Source organism: Pleurodeles waltl, chromosome 8, assembly GCF_031143425.1.
Source record: "Pleurodeles waltl isolate 20211129_DDA chromosome 8, aPleWal1.hap1.20221129, whole genome shotgun sequence".
NCBI classification, from domain to species: Eukaryota; Metazoa; Chordata; class Amphibia; order Caudata; family Salamandridae; genus Pleurodeles; species Pleurodeles waltl.
In genome coordinates this window covers 119,731,861-119,758,021 of record NC_090447.1, presented here as the reverse complement: position 1 = coordinate 119,758,021, position 26,161 = coordinate 119,731,861, and positions in this window count along the sequence as shown.

Here is a 26,161-nt window from a genome sequence, read left to right as displayed (position 1 = left end):
ACTGAGTATTGTCTTTTATTGTGTATAAGTTCTCTGTGACTATAGTGGTATTGCAAGAGCTTTGCATGTCTCGTAGTTCAGCCTTGGCTGCTCTGCTACTGCTACCTCCAGACAGCCTGGCTTCTAGAAACACTGTCTACATCTCACTAAGGTGGTTCACTGGACCTGGTATAAGGTGTAAGTACCTATGGTACCCACTACAAACCAGGCCAGCCTCTCACAGGTCTCACCCAGATGGGACACAGTGTGTTATGTTTGCCTCTTGGCATGCATTATGCTTTTAGCTCCAGGATTCAGTACCTTGAAAGAGATGATGCACTAGTAGCAACCAGTGATTCAGAGCTTAGCCATGAGCATCATCACTTCTTATACGTACCCTTGATAATGTCTCCATGCTCTTTCGGGATGTGGTGAGTAATTATTTGAGTCTTCTAATGCCAGTATAATTAATGTTGGTGCCTTTGTAGAGAGCAAACTGGAAGCTAATCATTAAATGCTGGAAGAGGTGGATAATCACTACAGAGTTGTGAGATGTCTTTTTTTGCTGAACTAAAAATATTCCATGTTAAATTAGTGTAATGCATAACCTTTAAAGGTTGCACAGATACAAATGTCTTCAAAAAAATGCAATTCTAACTGAGGCAGAGTACTAGTGTTATTTATAAACGGTGTCACTATTTCTGTGACCTTATTTTTGGCAAGAGCACGTAAAACGTTACATAACTGCCTCTAATCTGCAGTCTCTCATGAATTCAGTGATATTATAGAGAACCCACACTATAGTTACGATTAGTTCATTTCTATTTCCCCCATTTTTATCATATCGGGCCATAGCAAACTAACGCACCCCAGAAGCATCACCTGCTGGTATGCGGTTCTCCCAAGACAGTTTCCACTTTTGGACTTTTAAAATTCCCCTTTAAAAATGACGACTCAGTTGCTACTTGGCCCTTGGTCACGTGACGCCATTAGCCGGTCCCCACTATTTTGACAACTGTTCACTACACGCTTGAATTTCTGACGTGATACACCACTTAAAGCAAAATTATGGAGGTGTGGCTTGGCCATGAGGAACATTGCCAAACTCTAAATCTCTCTGGATCCCAGACTCCTGTCTCTATTTGTAATTTGCTTATAGTGATTTTGTTTACATTCCAGACACTTCACCTAGCGGTCTACAAAGTGCCAGGACTTGATGACGCCCAAGAGGATCGGAGGTGGTCTCGGCGCAAACATGCAATCCTCATACCCAAAGAACGCCCCCACCCCCTCCCAGTAGTTGAATTTACTAGGAGTGCTTCTCTAATCTGGGTCGGACCTCAGGGAGGCGCCGGGCAGTCACCGTGTGCATCTGACAGGATCCCCGATGTTCCAGAGAGATGCTGTTGCTGCTGGGGTCTTCCTCACCTTACAGATTGGCAAAAGCACGCGAGCAACCAAGACCCATATTTATACTTTTTTGCGCCACATTTGTATTTTGTACGTTTGCGCCGCTTTTGCGTCAAAAAATGAAGCAAATGCGGTGCAAAAAAGTATAAATATGGGCCCAGGAGCGTTCACTGCGCTGCAAGAAGTCGGGTCCACCTGAGGGGTGGACTTCTGGTCGTTTATGCGCTCCTGCATGGCCCTTGCGTTGCTGTAACAACGCAGGGTGACACTATGGCGCTGTGATGCATACTACATGAGTGCTTAATTTGTGCTTGTTGTTTCCGGTGCGGGACACCGGCACTTATTTTTGACAGCCAGCACTTACTTTTCTGCCTCAAGTATTTTCTGCAAGCAATAGACACGAGGAAGAGAAAAACAAAAAAGCGTCACAAATGGGAGAAAGCAGAAAGCTGCAAGAGGGAGCTGAAGGGGCAGGGAGTGGCTGTAAGCGGATTGAAGGGGCCCGAGATGTCTTCGATTACGCTGCCTCAGTATTCCGTGTTCGCACATTTAATCGCAGCAGCCGCGTGTTTAAGAGGAGGGCTCTGGGCACCTTTTTATTTACAAATTAAGCACTGTACCACACGCATGCTCTGGCCCCATCTTGTAGGTCAGGGTGAGTTAATAAAAGAAGGTGGGCCCTGCCTACGAGCCCTTTGGTGTGTAATAACACACTGCCATGTGTGGGTTTCTTTGCTCTTCCCCATGCCTCATGCTCCACGTGGCCTGGTCCCGGTTCTCACTACAGTAGTGAGAAGAAAAGAGCCGACCTCAAGACTCCACCTCCCTTGACCTGGGCTGCCTGCCACTCTGCCTGCACATCTCTAGAGCCTCACCCACACTCTGCCCACTCCCTCCTACACCGGGCACATGCAACGCTACTACCCCCTGCTGAGACCTCTGCCAGCACTGTCCACCTCTGCATACAAGGGCAATTGCAGGTATGAGTGCAAATACCACTCATGGGCCATTCACCCCAGCGCCCCCCCCTTCAGCTCCACAAGTCTGCCTCCGCCAACCGGCGGACGCTGTGCATCTACTACCTTTGCAGCACCCATCACCACAACTCCATTGTTCTCTCCCTGCTACTGGCTCTCCTGCTCATATGCCAGGATCATGCCCTCCAGCCTAGCACGTCCCACCTGGACCATGCAGCCTGTCTCCCAATACACCACCAGAGCAATGAGTGCGGATCATCAGGAGAATGTGCAGCCCACATCACCACTGCACCTCATGCAGGCTCATGCTGTTGAGGGTACATCCAACCCGATGCTCCCCTTTAGTGAGTTCAGTGACCCTGTGACTGAAACACCCCTCTGGCACACTTGGGTGGCAACTATTTCAAAGCCACCAAGGAGACTGATGTCAAGACAAAATGCTCTCTTCTGTTATACTACAGGGGCAGGAGATCTTCAAACTATTTTGTAATCTTCTCAACACTGGCTCTGATGATGATTATGACAGAGCCATCGCAGCTCTCAATGCACACTTTGGACCCCAAATAAATCCTGATTTTGAATTATTTAAATTGAGACAAGCACACTAGTGCGAAGGTGAATTCATCGACCTGTCTTACGCCCACCTACATAAGCTAACCTGCATGTGCATTGAGGATGACCCCCAGAAGGAGGTGCATGCCCAGATTATAAAAGGCTTCCAGTACACCATGCCTTAATGGCACATCTTCCGCCAACCCAACATGCAACTCAACGAAATCCTCACACCCAGCAACCTTCCAATGACAGAGTGAAACACATCGAACTCCCATTAAAGAAACTTTTTACCACTCTAGAACCCACCTCTCTGCCCATTAGCTACAACCATTACAAGAGGGCCTCCCTGCTCATGTGCCCCTGAGCTCATCCTAGGGACAGAAATCCAGAGGACCAATTTGGATACTGTGGTCTGTCCCCCTATCCACTCTATGAATGTCCAGCCAGAGGAAGACCTCCTCAGCATGCCTCTGGCCCAAGCCCAATCATTTTGCCAAAGTCACGGCAGGTGCTGCTCACCTTCACTCCAGGGCTTTGGCACACCTCGCTGCCCTCGCAAGACCTCGTGCCTACTCTAGGTGGTACAGCACCCATGCCTGACCCAGGATAATATTACATTGAGGTTAATGACAATGGCATCTTCCTTCTATCATTTGCCCTGATGCCGGGGCAACCAGCACAATGTATCTGCCTCACCTGCCAAGTCCACATCAACAACACCCACACTGCAGCATTGATTGATATGGGCACCTAAGTAAATATCATCAGCCTCCAACACTTCTGCACCCTGGTCCAGCAGCCTAGCCTGTTGCCTATGGCCACCCGCATCTTTGTATATGGAAGTATGGACCTCAAACCTCCAGTAGGAGTCTTCTCCTGTGTTGCCTCCCATGGCACCCATTCATGCCAGGCAAAGTTCTTCATCATCTCTGTGGACTCTGAGACAAAAGCTTTGACACAGCCAAACAGTTCCAACTTGTCAATTTTTCCACATCCCTGAGTAGCCATTTGGAAGAAGTAGAAAGGCTGCTGCATGACTTCCATGGCCTATTCACTGGCCTGGGCCACCTGAAAGGTCCATCAATTTCACTGCACATTTACCCTCTCAGTTCACCCAATCACACTTCGACACCGTGGATTTCTTTACACCTCCAGCCACCAGTAGAAGCAGAACTATAAAAATGGGAAGACGAGGCAGTCATCGAGAGTTTCCAAACTGACTCCTTTGGTACCCCCCCATGATAGTCGCCTGCAAACCCAAACAGCGTGGTAGCATCTGGATCTGCATTGACTTGTGCCTCTCCAATGCAGCAATCAAAAGAGAATGACACATATCTCCCACCATAGACAATCTCATCGCCAACATCAAAGGTTCGACCTGGTTCTTGAAACTAGATCTAAACTCCTGCTGCCACCAACTAGAGCTCCAGGAGGAGAGTTGGTATATCACAATTTTGTCTACACACCAGCCTCCACCACTACTGCCGGCTCAACTTCAGAATATCTTCAGCTGTGGAAGTTTTCCAGAACACAATCCGTGAAGTGCTGACAGACCTGGAGGGAGTCATTAATGTCATTAATGACGTCCTGATACATGCACAAACTCTCAACAGCCACGGCCTGCACGCCGCCCTCTCGAGGATCCAGTCAGCAGGTCTCACCCTCAACAGTGCAAAATGAAAATTCTTATGGCAAGAGACTGTGGGGGTCATTACAATATTGGTGGTAAAAGCCGCTTACCGCCGTGCAGAAGACCGCCAATACACCGCCGCGGCCGCGGAATTCCGCCACAGCTATTATGACACACATCTCGGAATCCGCCGAAACTCAGACACCCACACAAGTCCGCCACACCAAAGGTCAGTGATAAACTGGCGAAAACAAAACCTCCACCGTCACGCCAACAGAAACATGCCCATGCTATCACGACCCACGAATCCACGCGGCGGTCTTTCAACCGCGGTATTCCATTGGCGGTACACACCGCCGCGCTCAAAATACACACACATCTCCAAAACACCGCCACATTGGACAATTCAAAATACACACACCTGATACACATACAAACACCACTCCCACACACCAAACACAATATAAAACACACACCCACATCACCCACAAACCCCTACGACCAAAAATTAGAAACGAAGGCGACAGAGAGATAGCACAGCAATAGGCAACCCCACCACACAGAGGCACACAACACCATCACCCACACACCATCCACGCACAAAATACTACACACCACCACACATCACCACACTCATCACCACATACACCCCACACACATCACCTACACCACCCCATGGCACGCCAAAGACACCCCAGGTTTTCGGAGGAGGAGCTCAGGGTCATGGTGGAGGAAATCGTAAGGGTAGAGCCACAGCTATTTGGATCACAGGTGCAGCACACCTCTATAGCTAGGAAGACGGAGCTATGGCGGAGAATCATCGACAGGGTCAACGCAGTGGGACAGCACCCAAGAAATCAGGAGGACATCCGGAAGAGGTGGAACGACCTACGGGGGAAGGTGCGTTCAGTGGTTTCCAGGCACAACATCGCGATTCAGCGGACTGGCGGCAGATCCCCACCTCCTCCCCCACAACTAACAACATGGGAGGAGCAGGTCTTGACCATTATGCATCCAGAGGGCCTCGGAGGAGTCGGTGGAGGAATGGACACTGGTAAGTTTAATCTTAACTATCTTATCCCCCACCCTACCTGCATGCTATCACACCCCCCCACCCTCACCCCCTCCCCTATCACTCCAACTCCTCACTAATGTACTAATAACACAAACCACACATCCCAACACCAAGCCCTGCATGACACAACAAAGCATGGACACCCATCACTAAAGCATGCCCACTGCACATACCCATAACAACCCCCCAACCATCATCACACAAGCCCCCACACAGGAATGCTAGCACAGGGGTACACGCTCACCCACCCATTGCACACCATGAGACACACAGATGCAATAATCATGCTTTTACACCCCAGCAGGGCCACTACCTAACGCACCAGACAGGAGGGTCCAGACATCTCCACCCCACCCACAGAAGAGGCCCACAGTGATGACAGCAGCTCTGGCCAACTGGATCCAGGTGACCAGCCCGGACCATCGTGGGCCTCTGGACAGTCGGTTCCCCTCGCACAGGCACAGCCCAACACTGAGCTTCTCCCCTGTGGTAACACCAGCACAGCACCCACCCAGCGGGCCCATACCTCCGTACCCAGGACACGCCAATCAGCTGTGTGTCCACCACTACAGGGAACCCAGGATAACCCACCACCCCAACAACAACAGGGACCTGGGGGCAGTGGGCACAGGAACACAGGGGAACTGGGAGGGCTGCTGTGCGACAGGGGGCGGACAGGCCCAGAGATCCCACTCTCCACGAGGCCCTCTCCTCCATCATGGGAGCCTGCCACCACTCCCAGGAGACGATGGCTACGGTCCTGGCCAAGTTTCAGGAGACCCAGCGCATGCAGGACAAACAGTATATGGGCTTCAGGGAGGAGCTCAGAACCATCAGCTCCGCCCTGGGCACCATCGTAGGGGTGCTGAAGGACATACAGTAGACCATGAGGGACACCGTGGCACTCCAAGGGGCCCCTGACACTAGCCTGGACGATGAACTGCCCACCACCTCCGCCGGCGCTAGTGGACAGGACGCCCCGCCACAGGACCACCACACCAGCACCCCATCCCCTGCAGACAGACAACCACCCCGCAAGTGGTCCCTGAGATCCAGGAACAGGACAGAGCACAATGGCAAGACCCCCACCATGAAATGAGACCACCCTGATTGACATCCCATTGTCCCACTTTGTTACCCTGTCCAGATTGGAACTGCCCCAGCTCCACTTCCTATGCCCATATGGGCAGTGCACCTGTGAGACTAATAGACTGGACTCTGCCATGGACATTCCTCCACCATCACCCATCACCATTTTGCCACCCCCTCCAATAATTAGCACTTCAATAAACACCCTTGAACCACAAAACAATCTGGAGTCAGTCTGTGATTTAGAAAATGTGTATTATCTATGACAATGACAAAATCCATTCGAAAATGTAATGTCAACATACCTCTGTAACACATCACAAGCCCATGAAGGATGCAAGCAGATGACACACGTTGGTAACCACACCTGTGAAACCGTAATGGAAATGTACCACTCAGTTAGCAAATACTGCATCAAATTGACAGACAGGATAGAGGTAGAAGTGTGAAAGTAAATATATTAGTAAAAAAATTGTTCTGACCTGTGTGTCAATGGAAATATTGCTGTATGACAGAGTCCCTGTTATCAATATCTTCTTCCTCTGCTTCCTCCTCATCACTGTCCACAGGCTCCACAGCTGCCACAACACCATCATCTGGACCATCCTCCTGCAGAAAAGGCACCTGGCGTCGCAAAGCAAGATTGTGAAGCATACAGCAGGCGATGATGATCTGGCACACCTTCCTTGGTGAGTAGAATAGGGAACCACCTGTCATATGGAGGCACCTGAACCTGGCCTTCAGGAGGCCGAAGGTGCGTTCGATCACCCTCCTAGTCCGCCCATGGGCCTCATTGTAGCGTTCCTCTGCCCTGGTCCTGGGATTCCTCACTGGGGTCAATAGCCATGACAGGTTGGGGTAACCAGAGTCCCCTAATAGCCACACATGGTGCCTCTGGAGTTGACCCATCACATAAGGGATGCTGCTATTCCGCAGGATGTAGGTGTCATGCACTGAGCCAGGGAACATAGCATTTACCTGCGAGATGTACTGGTCTGCCAAACATACCATCTGTACATTCATCGAATGATAACTCTTCCGGTTCCTGTACACCTGTTCACTCCTGTGGGGGGGGACCAAAGCCACATGGGTCCCATCAATGGCACCTATGATGTTGGGGATGTATCCCAGGGCATAGAAGTCACCTTTCACTGTAGCCAAATTCTCCACCTGAGGGAAAACGATGTAGCTCCTCACGTGTTTCAGCAGGGCAGACAACACTCTGGACAATACGTTAGAAAACATAGGCTGGGACATCCCTGATGCCATGGCCACTGTTGTCTGAAATGACCCACTTGCTAGGAACTGGAGTATTGACAGCACCTACACTTGAGGGGGGATACCTGTGGGATGGCGGATTGGTGACATCAGATCTGGCTCCAACTGGGTACACAGTTCCTGGATTGTGGCACGGTCAAACCTGTAGGTGATGATTAAATGTCGCTCCTCCATTGTCAACAGGTCCACCAGCGGTCGGTACACCGGAGGATTCCGCCATCTCCTCACATGTCCCAGCTGACGGTGCCTAGGAAGGACAACAGCGACCACAGAGTCAACCAATTCAGAGGTATGTACCCACAGCTCCACAGAACACGACACAAAATACAAAAATCTTCCTGTATGTGTGTTGAGTCCAGGCCTAGGTATGTGTGACGCAGTTGTAAATGAAGCCATGTGGGTCCCTGAAATGGCGGATGCCTGACCTCTAAAGTGGGACAATGGGATGTGAGGTAACTGTGCTGGCGTTGTACACCGTCGTGGTAGGCGGTCGAAGACCGCGGCGCAATGCTGCATTGGTTAACATTGGACCCTATGGGTCCCAGGAGCCAAAGACGAAGTGCGCCGGCGGTGATGATACGCACCGCCGCGGATGTCACCGCTGCGTTCGTGACCGGCATTTTCTATCTGTTCAATCACTCGATACCTGATCTTCGACAGGATAGGACCTACACTGCAAGTGCTGCTGTGACCTCGGTCTGAAAGAGACAATGGCACGTGCGTCTGGGGAAAGGGCCCCTGCCTTCACTGCACAGGAGTTGGAGAAGCTCGTGGATGGGGTCCTCCCCCAGTACACGCTACTCTGCGGTCCTCCAGACCAACAGGTGAGTACATAGGGTGCAAGTTGTATGGGCTATGCCTGGTTGGAGAGGGCTGGATGTAAGTAGGAAGGGGGCAGAGTAATGCGAGCATGAAGGACTGTGAATGCATGTGCCACATGGCAAGGGTAGGGATGTGGGCCACGGACTCCGAATACACCAGTGGGACGAAGGGCGAGGGGAGCTTCACGGCGGTCAGCGGATCAGCAAACAGTGACACGGACTCGTCCTCCGATGGGAGCTCCCTTGTGGTGGAGGCACCATCTGTGCCCCCCACTTCTACAGGTACAGCCGCCACCCCCCCTACCAGCACCGCCCTCCCAGCAGCCCCTCAGCCTTCGGCCTGTGCCCGCTCATCCAGGAGGGTGGGCATCACCTTCGCCCAAGGCACCTCAGCCCCTGCCCCTGTCACCCCTGCTGCCCTCAGTGAGGAGGCCATTGACCTCCTCAGGTCACTCACTGTTGGGCAGTCTACCATTGTGAATGCCATCCAGGGTGTAGAAAGGGAGTTGCAACACAACAATGCGTTCTTGGAGGGCATTCATTCTGGTCAGGCTGCCCATCATCGAACCCTGCAATCTCTCGCCTCAGCACTGATGGCAGCCTTTGTCCCTGTGTCTAGCCTCCCCCCTCCAACTTCCTCCACCCAGACCCAATCCCCTGTACCCCAGCCTATCCCAAGCACACCATCAGACCCGCCTGCACACACCTCACCACACAAGGGCAGCTCAGGCACACATAGGCACCACACATCCCACAGGCACTCACACAAGCATCACCCACATACAGACACAGCAACATCCACTGCCTCCACTGTGTCCCCCACCTCGTCGTCTCCCTCCTCCCTCCCAGTCTTGTCTACACTCTCACCTGCATGCACTACCACAACAGCCACTAGGACTCGCACCAGAACACCCAGCACCACACCCCGCTCACCTGCACTCACCACCCCCACTACCATTTACACGTCCCCTGTGTCCTCTCCCAGTGTGTCTGTGACGCCCCCTCCCAAAGTACACAAACACGGGCACACACACACCCAACATCCATCCACCTCACGACAGCCTCCAGAACATGCACCAGCACCCAAATCACCAAAAGTTACACCTCCTACAACCACCTCCTCTTCCTCCACTCCCAGACCCCCTCCAGCTACCTGTCCCAGTGTTCGTCAGAAAATTTTCCTGAGCAACCTTGACCTCTGTCCCATCACCCCCCCCCTCCAATTCATAGGTCCTGTAGTAGCACCTCAGCCAAAAAGATTCCGGTACCAGTGGTGCCTGTTCGAGGTATGTGGAGTGCACCGGGCACCAGGGCAGCCAGTGTGACATGGAGCCAAAGCACAGCCAGTCCACCCCCTGTGAAGCACCAGAAGTTGGACAGTGCCCGACGGAAGAGGGGGAAGACACTTGCCGGTAAAGCCGCCCACAAGGGTCCCGGGGGGAGTGTCGAGTCAGCTGTGACTCCTCCCAAGGTGGTGAAGGGGCAGAAGAAGTCTCCAAAGTTTGGGAAGAGCAGCACGGCGGAGAAGGCCGCCATCCTCCCCGCTGCCCAAAGCGCCACCGCCAGCCCCATCGTCACTGGTCAGGAGACCACCGCCAGAGTCACTGCCCAGGAGGGCAGCACTATCGTCACTGGTCAGGAGACCACCGCCGGAGTCAGTGCCCAGGAGGGCCCCGGCAGCCACAGCCCCGCTGGGCAATGAGGGACCGCCATGGCACAAACCGCAGCAAAGATCAGAGACAGCAAAGTCAAGCACCGCTGAACAGGGCAAAGACCACCATGGCAAGCACCGCTGAACAGGTCAGAGACAGCGAAGTCAAGCACTGCTGAACAGGGCAAAGACCGCCATGGCAAGCACCACTGAACAGGTCAGAGACAGCAAAGTCAAGCACCGCTGAACAGGGCAAAGACCGCCATGGCAAGCACCGCTGAACAGGGCAAAGACCGCCATGGCAAGCACCGATGAACAGGGCAAGCACCGCCAACTCAAGCACCGCTAGCCCTTGAGCGGCAGGGGCAGTGACACAACAGGGACCGTCACGGGGTGAGTGATGCACTCTGGGCACCAGTCCCCCTCCAGAACCAGTGGAGACATGCATCCACTCCATCTATCCTTGGCAGGATGAAGCACTCTGGGCACCAGTCCCCATCCAGAACCAGTGGAGACATGCATCCACTCCATCTATCCTTGGCAGGATGAAGCACTCTGGGCACCAGTCCCCCTCCAGAACCAGTGGAGACATGCATCCACTCCATCTATCCTGCACAGGGTGAAGCACTCTGGGCACCAGTCCCCCACCAGAACCAGTGGAGACATGCATCCACTCCATCTATCCTTGGCAGGATGAAGCACTCTGGGCACCAGTCCCCCTCCAGAACCAGTGGAGACATGCATCCACTCCATCTATCCTGCACAGGATGAAGCACTCTGGGCACCAGTCCCCCTCCAGAACCAGTGGAGACATGCATCCACTCCATCTATCCTGCACAGGATGAAGCACTCTGGGCACCAGTCCCCCTCCAGAACCAGTGGAGACATGCATCCACTCCATCTATCCTCGGCAGGATGAAGCACTCTGGGCACCCGTCCCCCTCCAGAACCAGTGGAGACATGCATCCACTCCATCTATCATGCACAGGATGAAGCACTCTGGGCACCAGTCCCCCTCCAGAACCAGTGGAGACATGCATCCACTCCATCTATTCTTGGCAGGATGAAGCACTCTGGGCACCAGTCCCCCTCCAGAACCAGTGGAGATTGTTATCCACTTGAGAGACTTTGGCTTTGCACTCCCCAGGATGGTACAGTGGGCAAGCCACCCACTGTAGAGACTTGTGAGACTGTGGCTTTGCACTCACCAGGATACAGCAGTGGGCAAACCACCCACTGTAGAGACTTGTGAGACTGTGGCTTTGCACTCCCCAGGATGCAGCAGTGGGCAAACCACCCACTGTAGAGACTTGTGAGACTGTGGCTTTGCACTCCCCAGGATACAGCAGTGGGCAACCCACCCAATGTAGAGACTTGTGAGACTGTGGCTTTGCACTCCCCAGGATACAGCAGTGGGCAAACCACCCACTGAAAAGACTTGTGAGACTTTGGCTTTGCACTCCCCAGGAAGGTACAGTGGGCAAACCACCCACTGTAGAGACTTGTGAGACTGTGGTTTTGCACTCCCCCGGATACATCAGTGGGCAAACCACCCACTGAAAAGACTTGTGAGACTGTGGCTTTGCACTCCCCAGGATACAGCAGTGGACAAGCCACCCACTGTAAAGACTTGTGAGACTGTGGCTTTGCACTCCCCAGGATACATCAATGGGCATGGAGCCCCGTCGTGGATCTGGCGTGATGCAGTCATCCGGCTGAGGTGCCCCCCCTTCCCTTCCCCCTGAGGTGCCTGTTGTATTTCTATCTGATGCCCCTGCAGTGTTCTCTCCATTCCAGGACAGGTATTGTGTGTGGGCCTCGTCCATGCATTTGGGGCCTAGTGGTCCACGGACATTGAAATGTGCATACCTGTACTACTAATCGTGATGTATATATTTGAAATGTGTATATATTGATGTATTGTTAAGCTAACAGTTTTTTGATACATTACAATGGTTGAACTCATTTCCTTTTGTCTTAGCATTCTTCCGGGGGGGTTGGGGGTTGTTACTGTGATGTTCGGAAATGCATTGGTGTGTGTGTTGTAGTGGGTGAGGGTTGGGTTGGGGGTGGGGGTGTTGCATGTGTGTGTCCGTGACTTTTGCCTCCCCTATGTCGTAGGTGCAGTACTCACCTTTGTCTTCGGCGACGCCGTTGCTGATGTTCATAGAGGAGCAGGAAGACAAGCGCAGGGAGTATTTGGAGTTCCGGCTCCATGGTGCCCTCCTTCCTCGTGGAGTTTGTTCAGGTGAGCGTTTTCCCATTGAAATGTCTGTTTCCGCCGTGTTTTTATCCACGGTGAATCCGCCCCGGAAAAGGTGGCGGATTGGCCTGTTGTAATACTGTGGGCGGTACTTTGTCTTCCGCCTGTCTGTTGGCGGTGACCGCCGCGCTGCTTGTCTGTACCGCCGTGGCGGTTGGAGTGTTAAAGTGACTGGCTATGTTGGCGGTTTCCCCCACGGTCATAATTCCCTTTTTTTCCGCCGGCCTGTTTGCGGTATTACCGCCGCTTTAACACCATCCGCCAGGGTTGTAATGACCACCTGTGTTCTTTGGCTACATTTTTCTAAGGAAGTTGTCAGGGTCGACCCGTCCAAAGGCATCGACATCAAAGAAGCACTGATACCTTCCTCCACAAAAAAAGTCCGGAGCTTCCTCAGCCTTACATCCTACTGTGCGAGGTTCATTTCAAACCTGGCAATGCTAGCAAGACACCTCACCAAGACATCAACGCCCTTGACATGGATCCGGGAGAGGAACACGCATTCTAAGTGATCAAGAGAGCACTCCTTCAAAACACAGTAATGGCCTCCTTTCACCCCACATAAGAATTGGAGACAGTAGTGGATATCAGCCCTATTGGCCTGGGCGCTGTGCTGATGCAACATGCGGGAGATGACTGCTGGGCCGCTGTTGCATACACCAGCAGAGCACTCACACCCACTGAAAAACGATATGCACACATCGAGGAAGTGCTCGCCATTAACTGGGGTTGTCACCATTTCCACCTCTACTTACATGGCTGCCCATTTCAAGTCATCACGGACCACAAGCTACTAAAATCTCTGTTTGCCAGCACGGCCCCAAAATGCTAAGGATTGAAAAATGGGCCCTGCAGCTCCAGAAATACCAACTCACTGTGGGGTACTGGCCCTGCTGTAGAAATCCATCTGACTACGTCTCCAAACAGCCATGACCAGCGACAAGTAGAGCACCGGCCTCTCACTCGCACACTGATGAATATGTTCATTGGGTGGCAAAACTCACTTGCCCCAACTCCGTCTCTCTCCAGGCCATCGCCAATGCAACATCTGATCCACTCTAACCAAAGAGCTTGGGAAGCCAACAGATCTGAAAGATGGAAAGATTTCCTCCAGGACATGAAGAGGCATGATGACACCACCCAACAAGACCTGACCACCTCTGGAAAGCCCACCATGAGCTCAGCACCACGCTCCCAGGGCTCCTCCTGCATGGCCACCAGATCGTTGTCCCGCTCACATTGCGGGAAACAATGTTGGATCTTGCCCACTCTAGCCACCAAGGTGCCACCGAAACCAAAGCATGGCTAAGACAGAACGTGCAGTTTCGGATCTTAGATGCCGAGGTTGATGACAAGGCTGCACGTTGCCACTGATGCCAAGCCAACAAACTGCCAGACAGACCCCGTTCCATCACAACTGACACCCCAAGCAGTGGACTGTGGCAAGACAAGAGCGTAGACTTTGGCAGTTCGCCCCATGACCGGCACATACTAACCGTTTCTGATGCCTACAAGTTCCCAATTGTAGAGGTTATGCAGGTGACGTGATTTGCTCACACCTGATGTCCACACTCAATAAGTCGACACCAACGAGACAATTCACTAAACTCTTGGAGCATACAGGCGCATTCCCCACACTACGACTTACCTAGCACCTACCAATGTTCTGTTCAGGCGTGCTGTCCAAGGCGGCATACACCATGCAGCAACATGGACGCTGGAGCCTGTTGCCATCGCCACAATGCAAACAAGGAGAGTGAGGACTAACGCTCATGCCAGTCAACCGTGCATGGTCAAAGTACGAGATAATAAGGCAGGAGACTGGGTCCTGATGGGACATTGGCACTCTGGTGGGAAGTTCTGCCTTCAGTTCGACATCCACCCACTGCATGTTGTCTCCAGGAAGAGCACAATTGTGACGGCAGGAAACAGTTTGTACTGCATAAAGAGAGATGTGTCTGCCTTCACCAAATGGCATCCACTGATGGCATGAAACCCAGACCATGGGGTGTGAGTGAGCCCCTGGGGCTGCCATCACCCTCACCCCACAGATTCAAGAAACTCCTGGAAGCCCTGGCTGTGGTATCCAGACTATGCAATATTTTTTTTCTTAGTTGAAGGTTTTGGAGGAATGTAACACGGCGCAGCCCTGGCGCTGTGTCACATACTTGCACGCACGCCCTGTCCCCACTCTGTAGTTCAAGGTAAGTTAGTAAAAGAAAGTGGGCCCCATCTACATGCCAGTTGGCATTGAGTAACACACTGTTGTGTGTTTGCTTCTTTGCTCTGCCCCCACACTGAATGATACACACGGTCTAATACCGCTACTCACAAAAATTCCTCCTGCAATCAGGTAAAGCCACAGATATCGCGCATCCCGCCATCTTGGATCAGGTTGGGCGCTTCTCTAAAGTGTCATCACTGTCTGTAAGGGGCTTCAATTTTTCGTGACCTCCGTACAATTCCTTGCAATAACACACAATCTACTGACCATTTCAAGGTACTGCACCTATTGAAGTTGACCACTGCACTGGCACTAAAGTTCATCAGACTGCTTTAAGCCCCTTTCCCAGTACTACATAGAGCATTAATGAGCTCTGCATAGCGTGCCCTTCTCTAAACTGCCACAAAGCTCTGACACAGTGGCAGCCTTCATTGAAAACCCACTTGGAAAAAAAGCTACATGTAAAAGTCTAAAGCATCCTGTCGATTGCAATTCTCAGAAGCAGTATCCAGGGTTCTAGAGCATGATTTTGCCCATCCCAGGACACCAGCATGTCAACTGTGACTTTAGATACAATCATGGCAGAATTGAAGAGGATAAAATTATCCACAGATACAGTGGAGGACTCACATCAACTGTTAATAAATAACTCAAAGCTGTTTATGGAAAATTAACAACTTTAAAATAAAAAATACAGATCTTGAAACTTGAATTGAGAACAGAAATCTTACAATATGATAGACTTGGGGGACGAGTTCAGGAACCTCCAGTGGAAAGTCATTGAACTTGAAGACCTGAGCAGACGTAACAGCCTCTCCATTGTTGGGCTACCAGAAATGGATAAAGAGAAGAACCTGAAGTGCTCCTTACAGGTTACTGCCTATAATCACAGGCCTGAACATTTTCCCAGCCATAGAATTTCAATGGGCGCACAGACTCAAAGTGTGACCTAATACCTCTGCTGCCTTGGTGGCCACCCCCAAACTAGTCATGATGTACTTCTTACAACTTGTCAAACTACTTCTTCAAGCCTCTAAATAGAATGTCCGTTCAAGCACAACTAACTTGGTCAGGAGAAAATTCTTGGCCCTCTGTCCACAAATAAGGAAACAGTATAGGATCCAGGAACCATGCTTGTCACAATACAAGGGAAAAAGGCACTTATGGACCCTGGTAAACCAGAACAACACATTACAGACATGGATGCCAGTGAAATGGACACCGGTAATGCCCAAATGGATTAGTGTCTTGAGTGCATAGAACAACACATGGACCCTCTTACACAGCATAAGCAGCAAAGTACTCACCATTTCGTGAGACACAGGTGTAGTCGCAGATCCAAACATGAGCAGAGATCCTCAATGTCCTTTGTATAAATAACATTCCTCATTAAAAACCATGACTAGATGTTAGGCAACAAGAAGATATTCGTGTTCGGATTAAGAGACTGATGTAAATTGATCTGAAATATCACCTTTACTTTCTGACAACATGCTGTTTGTAGTGTCCAGGACCTTAATGAGAAGTGCAGTCCTCCGGATTAAAGTTAACATCAAGGCTAAAGCCTGGAAATTACATTTTCTGTTCTCAGGGAGAGACCCTCTCGAAATTGTCTTTTTCAGTGACATATCTGAATAAAAATTGACTACTGTCACCATCATATTATTAGGAAATTTCTTGTTGCTTATACCAACGTGTAGAAACTTTCTCATCTGTTCTTACATCATACATCTCATCCTAACTCTTATTTCCAAGGGCCTTCCCTTTGCAAACCTCATGGTATCATATGACAGACCACCATCTATTTGTTCTCTTAACATCACCATTCCCTCTACTTGCATCAAACACAAAAATACTTTACCATAGTTGATACCCTACAAAGCAGTCATTTTATTTTTCTCTTACAAGGGACACTCTTGACCCACACTGAGTCTGAAAAGTTGAAGTAGAACTGGGTAGGGACAGTAATCTTCCTAGCCACAGACCCCCAAACAGCCCACTCTTCAGCAGTGCAACCTGCTTCTTCCAGAAGGAGGGGAGTGGCCATTCTTCACTACAACAATCTCAAAGCAAGGATATGAATTGACATGGAGGGTGGGTATGTCTTTGTAAAACTTGCAGTGCAACAACTCCTCACTATAGGTTCAGTATACTCCTTGCATTTAGAAGACGAAGGTCCTGATTTAGACCTCGGCGGAGGGAATACTCCAGCACTAATGTGATGAATACCCCGCCCCCCGTATTATGATCTCCAAAGGATATAATGGGATCGTAATATAGCAGATGGGATATCAGTCACACTTGTGATGGAGTATTCCCCTCCGCCAAGATTTAAATCAGGCCTTAAGAGTAAATTAAGAGACTATTTATGGATCTTGGACATTCAAACCTCTTAATGAAGGAGACTGGCACATGACCATTGATCTGAGTTTCGACAGATCAAGAAGGTCAGATCCCAGCAAGACCCCAGACAGAAACATGCTCAGAGACCTGATGTCAGACCATGGGCTGGTGGACACCTGGCATCTGTTTCACCCAGCTGACAGAGATTGTACCTTTTCTTCCAGCAATTTTAATGCTGGTGGTCCGGTGATTGCATTCAATGCCGCAGTGCTGTGGGTGGTGCTTGACAATGAGAAGCAGATCGTGGGAATTGTACGGCAGCTCTGCGACTGTTGAGGCTGTTGCAGCTGTTGTGGCCACTGTTTTGAAGGCGCAAAGCAATGAAGGCTTGGAATTACTAGGGATATCGGCAGCAGTGAAAGCAAGAGGGGGGATAGAGTGGGAAAAGGGGCATGGCTGTAGCGTGCTCGCAATGTGGGTGTAGTGCAGTGACAGTGCTCAGTGTCCCTTCACCACCTGCTTTCCCTCAAGGCCCTCCTCGACCTCCTGCAGCTTTGCTGCTTCTTTACACCCATCATTTCCCCTGCTCTTTTCCCCCTCTCCCACCTCGGCTCCTGCACAGCACCCAAGATTGCTCCTGTTGCCTCCCACTCACCTTGGTAATTTGACTTGGGCGCTCCTTCATTTAGTCACTCCTTGCAAGTGGCTTACAGCTGTAGGGGGAGGGGCAGTGTTGTTAGTTCCACTGCTGGTTGGTTGAGCTCCAAGTCGCAGAAGCGGCCAGGCGAGGTCCAGGTGCGGCTTGCTACTGGAGGTGCTCCCACCCCCTCGCCGGGTAGATCTTTTTGTCTCAGCCTCAACAGGAACAGACCAGGAATGGTGCCAACAGGATGCATCCACCAGTTAACCAACAGTACAACTACCAGCATGCTTGTGCCCCCCCCCGTCTGCCTTAGACACAAACAAAAAGGAAATCTGTGGAGGGGGTAAGGCAGCGTTGTAAAGTCAGAGTAAAGTATCTGTCCTCACTCCCCTATTGCGAGGAGCCCAAAACTAAATAAATTAAACAAACAAGCAAGGCAAGCAAGGGTATATGCACAGCAAGCTTCGGCAGACAAGCAAAACAGAGCACTGCCATCAAAGCGTCCGGCCTAAAGTGACTGCACACCCTATTGCACTCCAAGCACCTTCAAGCAAGTACCGGACCAGGAGGGGACCCACGTGAAGATACAAAGACACACCCATAGCTGTAAACACAGCATGCCAGGACCTAAAGGAGCTATTTTTACAGGGCCAACCTCGGCAAGAGTAAAATCAGGGTTAGACAACCTCACACTTGTTCCATCTTCAGCTTCCACCGTCATGAGATCTGGTAATGTAGGGAGTAGCGCAAAACTGGTAAAAAAAAATCCAGGAACAAGAAGAAGGAAAAATTGAAAGATGGTGAACCCATTCTGAATGCTGCAACATCAGCAACTGCTCGCAACAAGGAGATTGCACCAGCTACTGCTGTACTGTCCCTCAAGCCCAGTGGCTCTAAGATGGCAAAAATAACAGATTTCTTAAAGACACCTATAGATCCAGGCCCCTCTGTTCATGGTAAGAAACGTATCTGGACCGACTCACCACCAGCACCACTGAGTCGGTCCTTGCCTGCGTACAACTAGGTTCTGACTCAAAAACAGAAGGCGCAGGCCTAGGGCCACTTTTCCACGTTTAATTCTTCTGGCGAGATGGCCAACCTCAATACGAACCTTCTCCTTATTAAAGCGCAGGGGCATAAAACAGCCCGGGAGCAAACACAATGAACTCAGCAAGCACACCCTCTATCTCTGCCACGTCATCACCAAGCACCTGGGAAAAAAGACCCCTGCACCTAGTCCCCATGCACACTCCATTAGGATTTTTTCTGGTCCATTCATCCATAGTTGGACAATGCCTTACTAGAAGGGGCACCAGAGAACTCCGTAGTGTGGCAGGACCTACAGTTAAGCCCCTTTGATCAGCCCCTTTGATCAGCCCCATAATGACGTCACAGATCAGCGTAATACCACATCCAACTGTGAGCCAAAACATGACTACAATGCCCTGCTTTCCCATATCAGATCCCCTCATAGAAACACACTCACTTGGATTGAAATCAGCATGCAGGGCAGGACAGTTAAGATGGGACAACCAGAGCATAATACAGGCTTGCCCCATGTCCAACCAAGCAGTAGCAAGGCTCTAAACTCTGCCCGAATATCTGCAAGTAGAGCTCCTTGCTAGTGGAAAAAACCTAAACTTTTCTAAATACAATATGGACACCTCTGCCGTACATCATCGAGGCGATCTCTTCGTCCCTAGCATTCCATTTGGAAAAACTAGAATTCTAGCTCGACCTATTGAGCGCCTTGGCCACCTACCCGCTAGGCATTGACCAAAAACTGCAGACGTTATACTGCCTGATCAGAAGGGCACAGTAAGACCCAGCCACATCTTATCATTTGTGCCAATGTGCCACGAATGTAGATCTCCATAAAACTGGAAGTCAAAGCCCTAAAATCCGCTTCCCCCACTCACACAGCACAGTTGGCCTCCTATCCCCGACAGATAGCTCTCCCTACAATGTGGAAATGCAAGAGCAGGACAATCAACAGGCAGCAGTCTTCCCCGACCAAGCGTCACCTCAAGAATCACCGAGTTGAGTCATCCTCATCCAAAAATAGTCGGATCCCTCAAATCAATAACTAATAATCCTTTATAATCAATAACCAATACTCAATTAGTAATCAAACAACACATTAGGAATCAATAACAATCAGTAATTTGACACACCATGACCTTTCAGTCATGAATAACCACACCTGTTTATTAAAAGTTAATGAGTTTATTTCCCTATATTAACAAAGCCAGCACAATATAAGTAAGTCTCAAAATCAAATGGTATACATATGTGAACATTACTAGCTGTCCATAGCGACGGAAGAAACGCAATCTACGCAAAATCTGGATTATAATGCACTCGATTATAGCAATGCAAGTCACTAATAAGAGTAACTGAATTTGACTAATTGAATACATTGGTCAGCATAACAAGATTTCAATTCAGCATGGTGCATCAAGTGAATACCTCAACTATCCTCTGATTAGCATTGGCATGTGGGGCTTCATGCAAAATAATTTAATCAACATGAATTTAGAAAACTTTTAGCTTGGGCTCTATCAAAATAAGCGGTTGGTACCTAAGAAGGAAAATACGATGAATAACACATTTATCCTTTCATAATTACCAAATAAAATCAGCACTCAAGGTAAGTCTTCGTCCTTCAGGTACCGGTTCGATCAGTATGGGGCAGATTTCAAAGGGGCAAAGTTAAGGCAAGTTTTCCTTGCGGCAGCAAGGAAAATGGGGCAAAAGTTATTGCATGGGCAAGACGAGGTAAAATTAAAGTTAAAGTCTCTAGGGTGAGAATTCTTCAAAGTCTCTTTCTCTGGGTTAGAGAAAAGGCATCAAAGTGTCATTTAGAATGGCGTCTTGAATCTGGCTTCAAAATGGCCTCAAAGAAAATGGCTGACTTCTCATTGTCCGGTGGGTTTAAGTAAGAAACGTTCCAAATTCTTCAGGGTCTTCCATTGGAGGGTTCATAGGGTGGCTTCTCTTTGACCAATGAATAGTGTCTTTCTCTTAGTACTCATTTATGCATAAGGTGTTCCTTGGAGTTTTGGAACACAAGTAGCAACAAAGTTTGCCAATTATTTCTGTATCAGTGTCTTTATTGTCTGCACCTGCAGAAACTGACCTTGCTTCAAAAGGGATGAAACTTGCCTAGCACGAAACCTTGAGATAAGTGTATTAGTCATTCTACTGGAAAAATACAGCCTTTAAAGTTAAAATGCGTTTTTGTTAATACAAGTGAAAACCACGCAGTTAAATTTGAAACCAGGCAACTAGGCCAAAGCCTCTGCTAAATTTAAGCTAAGCATATAACAGTTTCAACAAGAAAATCATAGAATACATCTGCAATTATGACGGATTACTACATTGTCGCTTCTTCATGATTAATTAAGCTCGTTTATAATAATGGCGAACTACTTCGTGGGCACATTTTCTACACACATTATTTTTCTATGCTAAAATCACATTTTCTTATACGATTTTGTTACATGATATATGAATGTTTGTTAGTTTTTCTTTTTCTGCTTCATCAATCCCTCCTCTGTTGACTAATTATGTCATCACATTAAATCTTTCATCACAAATTTTATTTCATTACAATTCTGTTTTAGTAATTTGATATTTCAGTAAATTCCCTTTTTCTCTTCACTCCTTTTGATTTTTCCCTGCATATTTCTACCATTTTCTTTTGTTCTTTCTCTTCTCTTCTTGTTTCTTGATTTCAATATTTTAATAGCTTTCCATATTCCCCAAATACCTATTAAGCAAATTAATACTATTAATATCCCTTTTACTATTTTCAGTAATATTCCATTCCAAATGTTGCTGAGCCAATTTCCCACGGAAGCAAATCCTTTTCCAACCTTTTCCCATACTCCTGGTTCTTTCAATTCTTTCAAATCTGCACTATCGTTGGCTAAATTTGTAAGCATTTTCCTAATTTGCCCACTGTTGTCTGGTATGTATGAAGAACAGTGACGTGCACTAAGCATTTTGCAAACGCTGCCATTCTTTGCTAAAAGAATGTCTAAAGCAAGCCGATTTTGAAGAGTCATAGCTCTTTCTGCAGCAAGTTCAGTATCCATCAGGATCATTGCTCCTAAGAATTTTGTCAGCATGTTCTCCACAATAGTAGACAACTTTCGTATTTTGATTGAATTCAATATGACTCCTACTGAAGGAATCATCGCTCCAAATATATTTCCTACCACACCAGAAGCTGTCTCCCTATTCTGAATACGATGTAATTCAGACAGCTTTGAAAACGTCTTTAAGTCTTCTAGTTGATAAATCTTTGGAAATACTATTCCCAAATGACATCTACCATACCATCCCTTTGGAAGACGATAATAGGCGTTGAGTCCACAAATATAATATACTCCTAGAGTAGCTGGATCTAGGCCATTTAACATGAACGTCCATTTACTCTGAAACAAAAACACATGTTTACATTCACTCGTTCCTACAAAGACTGTGTCATAATATGATTTAGGTCTATATATACAAAGCTTCCCTATACTGTATGTATTGCGTCTAAAGCTAGTCTCCCTTGTGTTTTTATTGCGGCAAAAGCATAGTTATCTACAGATGTCCTTTTGTGTAATTCTTTTTCTAATTTTTCCTTTACCATTTTCCTTCTATCTTCGGTGTGATCTAAAAAGCTTTTCTCTACCGGTGAAAGCAAGCATGTAAGGTTTTCTCTATGAGCTTGAGCTGCGGAAAAAGGTGATAGTGGTTCAAAGAAACCCCTAACTATTTTTATATAATAATTTCTTGCTACTTTACTCAAGTGCTCTATTATGGGGACATATGGAAACATGACATTATGATTGGAATAGAAGTATTGAATATACTCCTGGCCATAAAATCTGGTTAGTAACAAACTACATGTTATTCCATATGTAAGAGGCATGCTATGATATGTCACTCCTTCTATTACTGAGGTAGGTATTTGTGTACACACATAACAATCTTTCGAATCCATTGTCTCAACATACTCATTCAGCAAGCGATAGAAGATGTTAGAAGAAAGTTCTTTCTTGTCATGTAAATATTTCTCGTCTTGTTTGAGTTTCTTCAAATGAGTTAATTCAGTAGTGGTTTTAGAGGTAGGAGCATCATTTGCGTTTCTTTCATTCCCTCCATGCATTCCAAGAATTATTGCCAGAATTATTAGTACACATGCAGTTATTAGACCTATACACATATATTTAAAATATTTCATTTTATGTCCTTGTGTAGTATAGTCTGTCATGATCTATATAGAATCAGAAAGCTGAAGACACGTTATCGAATCAAATGTGCAGATATATATATAAAGGATGAACAAGGTCAAAATTCATACGTTTTTTCTTTAGCAGCTTAGTCTCTTATCGGTTTAGCAGCTTTGTCTCAAATCAGGTTATCAATGTCTTATTCGGTTCAGAAGTCAATCAGGTTATCAATGTCTTAATCGGTAATGTTCATGAAATTTCACTTTTTTAAGTACCAAAGTGTTGTTCTGCTTCTTCGTTTTCAAGGCTAAGAGATAGAAATTCGTCTGACCAATCGTTAGTGGCGGTATATGCCCATTCGGGACCAGAATATCTTCTGCTCGGTATCCTTTTCCTTTTCAATTTTGCATCTCCTTTCGATTCCCTCTCACTTATGTCTGGTTCTTTGGCTGTGTCTTTTTCTTCGTTCAATGCTGTTATGAAAGATACTTCCTTTCTTTTCTCCTTCAGCTTCGGCCCTTCATTTTCGTTTAATGTTTCTTTAGTCTTTGATTTCACTGGCGATATGCTTTGTCTCTGTTTCGCAGTGTTTTCACCTGATGGACCTGCAACCGGTTCTGGAAGATTTGAAACAATTTCCCTTTGCTCTGTCTTGTTTCCTTCCTCGAGGAGGTCAATCAGGTTTTCTCCTTCTTTTCCCGTATCGTCTACTTCTGGGAAAGCCCTCCTCTTATTAGGCTCTCCTGCTTCTTCACCTGTGATAGGATCTTTGTCACCTCCAGGAGCTTTGTCACCTCCTGAGGCTTCTCCTCTGCTGTCCTCAAAAGGATCGACTTTGTCTTCCTCAGAGAATATTTCTTCTGTTTCAATTTCTTCTTGTTCTCTTTCAGGCTCCTTTCGTTCTGGCTCGGTGCCTGGTACTTTTCTGTCAGTTGTGGGTAATTTCAGTGCTTCAATTTCCTCTTCTGTGGGACACATCACCCTTTTCGTGTGACTGGCGTGAATCCAGTAGGGAACCCCCGCACACTTCACAGCGGTGGTAGTTGTCAGAATCACTTGAAAAGGTCCTTTCCAACGGGGTTCCAAGCACGACTTTCTCACGTGCTTCTTTATCACCACCCAGTCACCTGCTTTCAGGGCGTGTCCTGGACCTTGGATCGGTGGCAAGGTGGTTGCCTCCACCTGGTGAGAAAAAGAGCGGACCACATCAGCCAGACCTTTGCAGTAGTCCAATACCATATCATCTGTAATATTTACAAGAGCATTTGCAGGAACTGCTCGAAGTCTCATGGCTCTGCCCATGATAATTTTGTGCGGTGATAGTCCAGTTTTTCTATCAGGTGTGTTTCTCATTGACATTAACACCAAGGGCAACGCGTCAGGCCATTTCAAATTTGTGGATGCGCATATTTTCGCCATTCTTGATTTTAGCGTGCCATTCATTTGTTCCACTAGTCCTGATGCTTCAGGGCGATAGCTACAGTGCAATTTTTGCTCAATGTTCAATGCTGCACATAGTAGTTCGATTACTTCGTTATTGAAATGACTTCCCCTGTCTGATTCTAAAGAGATCGGGAATCCGAAACATGGTATTAGTTCTCTCAAGAGTAGTTTTGCAACTGTGAGACTGTCCTTTCTGCATGTAGGGTATGCTTCAATCCAGTGACTAAAAATACACACAACCACCAACACATATTTCAAGCCTGCATGCATAGGCATCTCAATGAAATCCATTTGCATCCTGCTGAATGGCCCACCTGCTCTTCCAATGTGGCTCAAATTTACTACGGTTCCCTTCCCTGCGTTCATTTGTTGGCAAATGACGCAACGATGGCAAACTGCTTCAGCCACTTGGCGAAATTTGGGATTAAACCAATCAATTTTGAATAATCTAATCATGGCATCCCTTCCAAGGTGGGCTTGTCCATGATATAACCTGGCTAATTGCGTCAAAAGACTGTCTGGAAAAACCAATCTCCCTTCACTTGAAACCCACAAATCATCAGTTTTTTTTACGCATTGTAATTTGCTCCATGAGAGTTTTTCATCCTTACTGACATTATTTTGTAGGAATTTCAATTCTTCGATTGTGTCTATGACGTTTAGAGCAAAGGCTTCACTTGGTTCAAGTTCTGGATCATTTATCAAGTTCCATTCGTCTCTGAGCAATATACAGTTCAATGCTCGAAACCTTGCGACTTGATCTGCATATCTGTTTCCCAAAGAAACGAAGTCTTGTGATTTCGAGTGTGCAATGCATTTTACCACCGCTACTTCTCCTGGTAACTGAATAGCGTGTAACAATTCTCTTATTCTTTCACCGTTTTTAACAGGTGATCCTGAAGAGGTCATAAAGCCTCTTTGTGACCACAGTTGTCCAAAGTCATGCACTATTCCAAATCCGTATTGACTGTCAGTGTAAATGGTGACTTTCATTAATGCGGAAAGTTGGCAAGCTCTAGTAAGGGCTACAAGTTCTGCTTCTTGCGCAGAGTAAACTCCCTGAAGCAAAGATGCTTCTAGAACACCAGTTATTGTGCATACAGTATATCCTGCTTTCAATATTCCTAGTGCATCTCTTAAACATGAACCATCAACAAAAATAATTTGATCATTTTCTTCCAATCGAGTATCTTTGATATCAGGTCTTGGTTTAGTACAAAATTCAGTCACCTGAAGACAATCGTGCTCGATGTCTTCGGCGTTCTCAATTTCAACATTTTCATTGGGAAACAAAGTTGCTGGATTCAACGTAGTGCACCTTTTCCGCTGCATATTGGGTGATCCCAAAATTATTGTCTCGTACCTTGTAAGCCTAGCACCAGTCATGTGCTGTGTTCGGGAACGTGTCAAAAGTATTTCGACTGAGTGAGGGACCATAACTGTTAAAGGATGTCCCATTACTATTCCCTCACTCTGATTTAGGCTTATACCAACTGTTGCTACAGCACGCAAGCATCCTGGTAAGGCTGCTGTGACTGGATCCAAAGTAGCT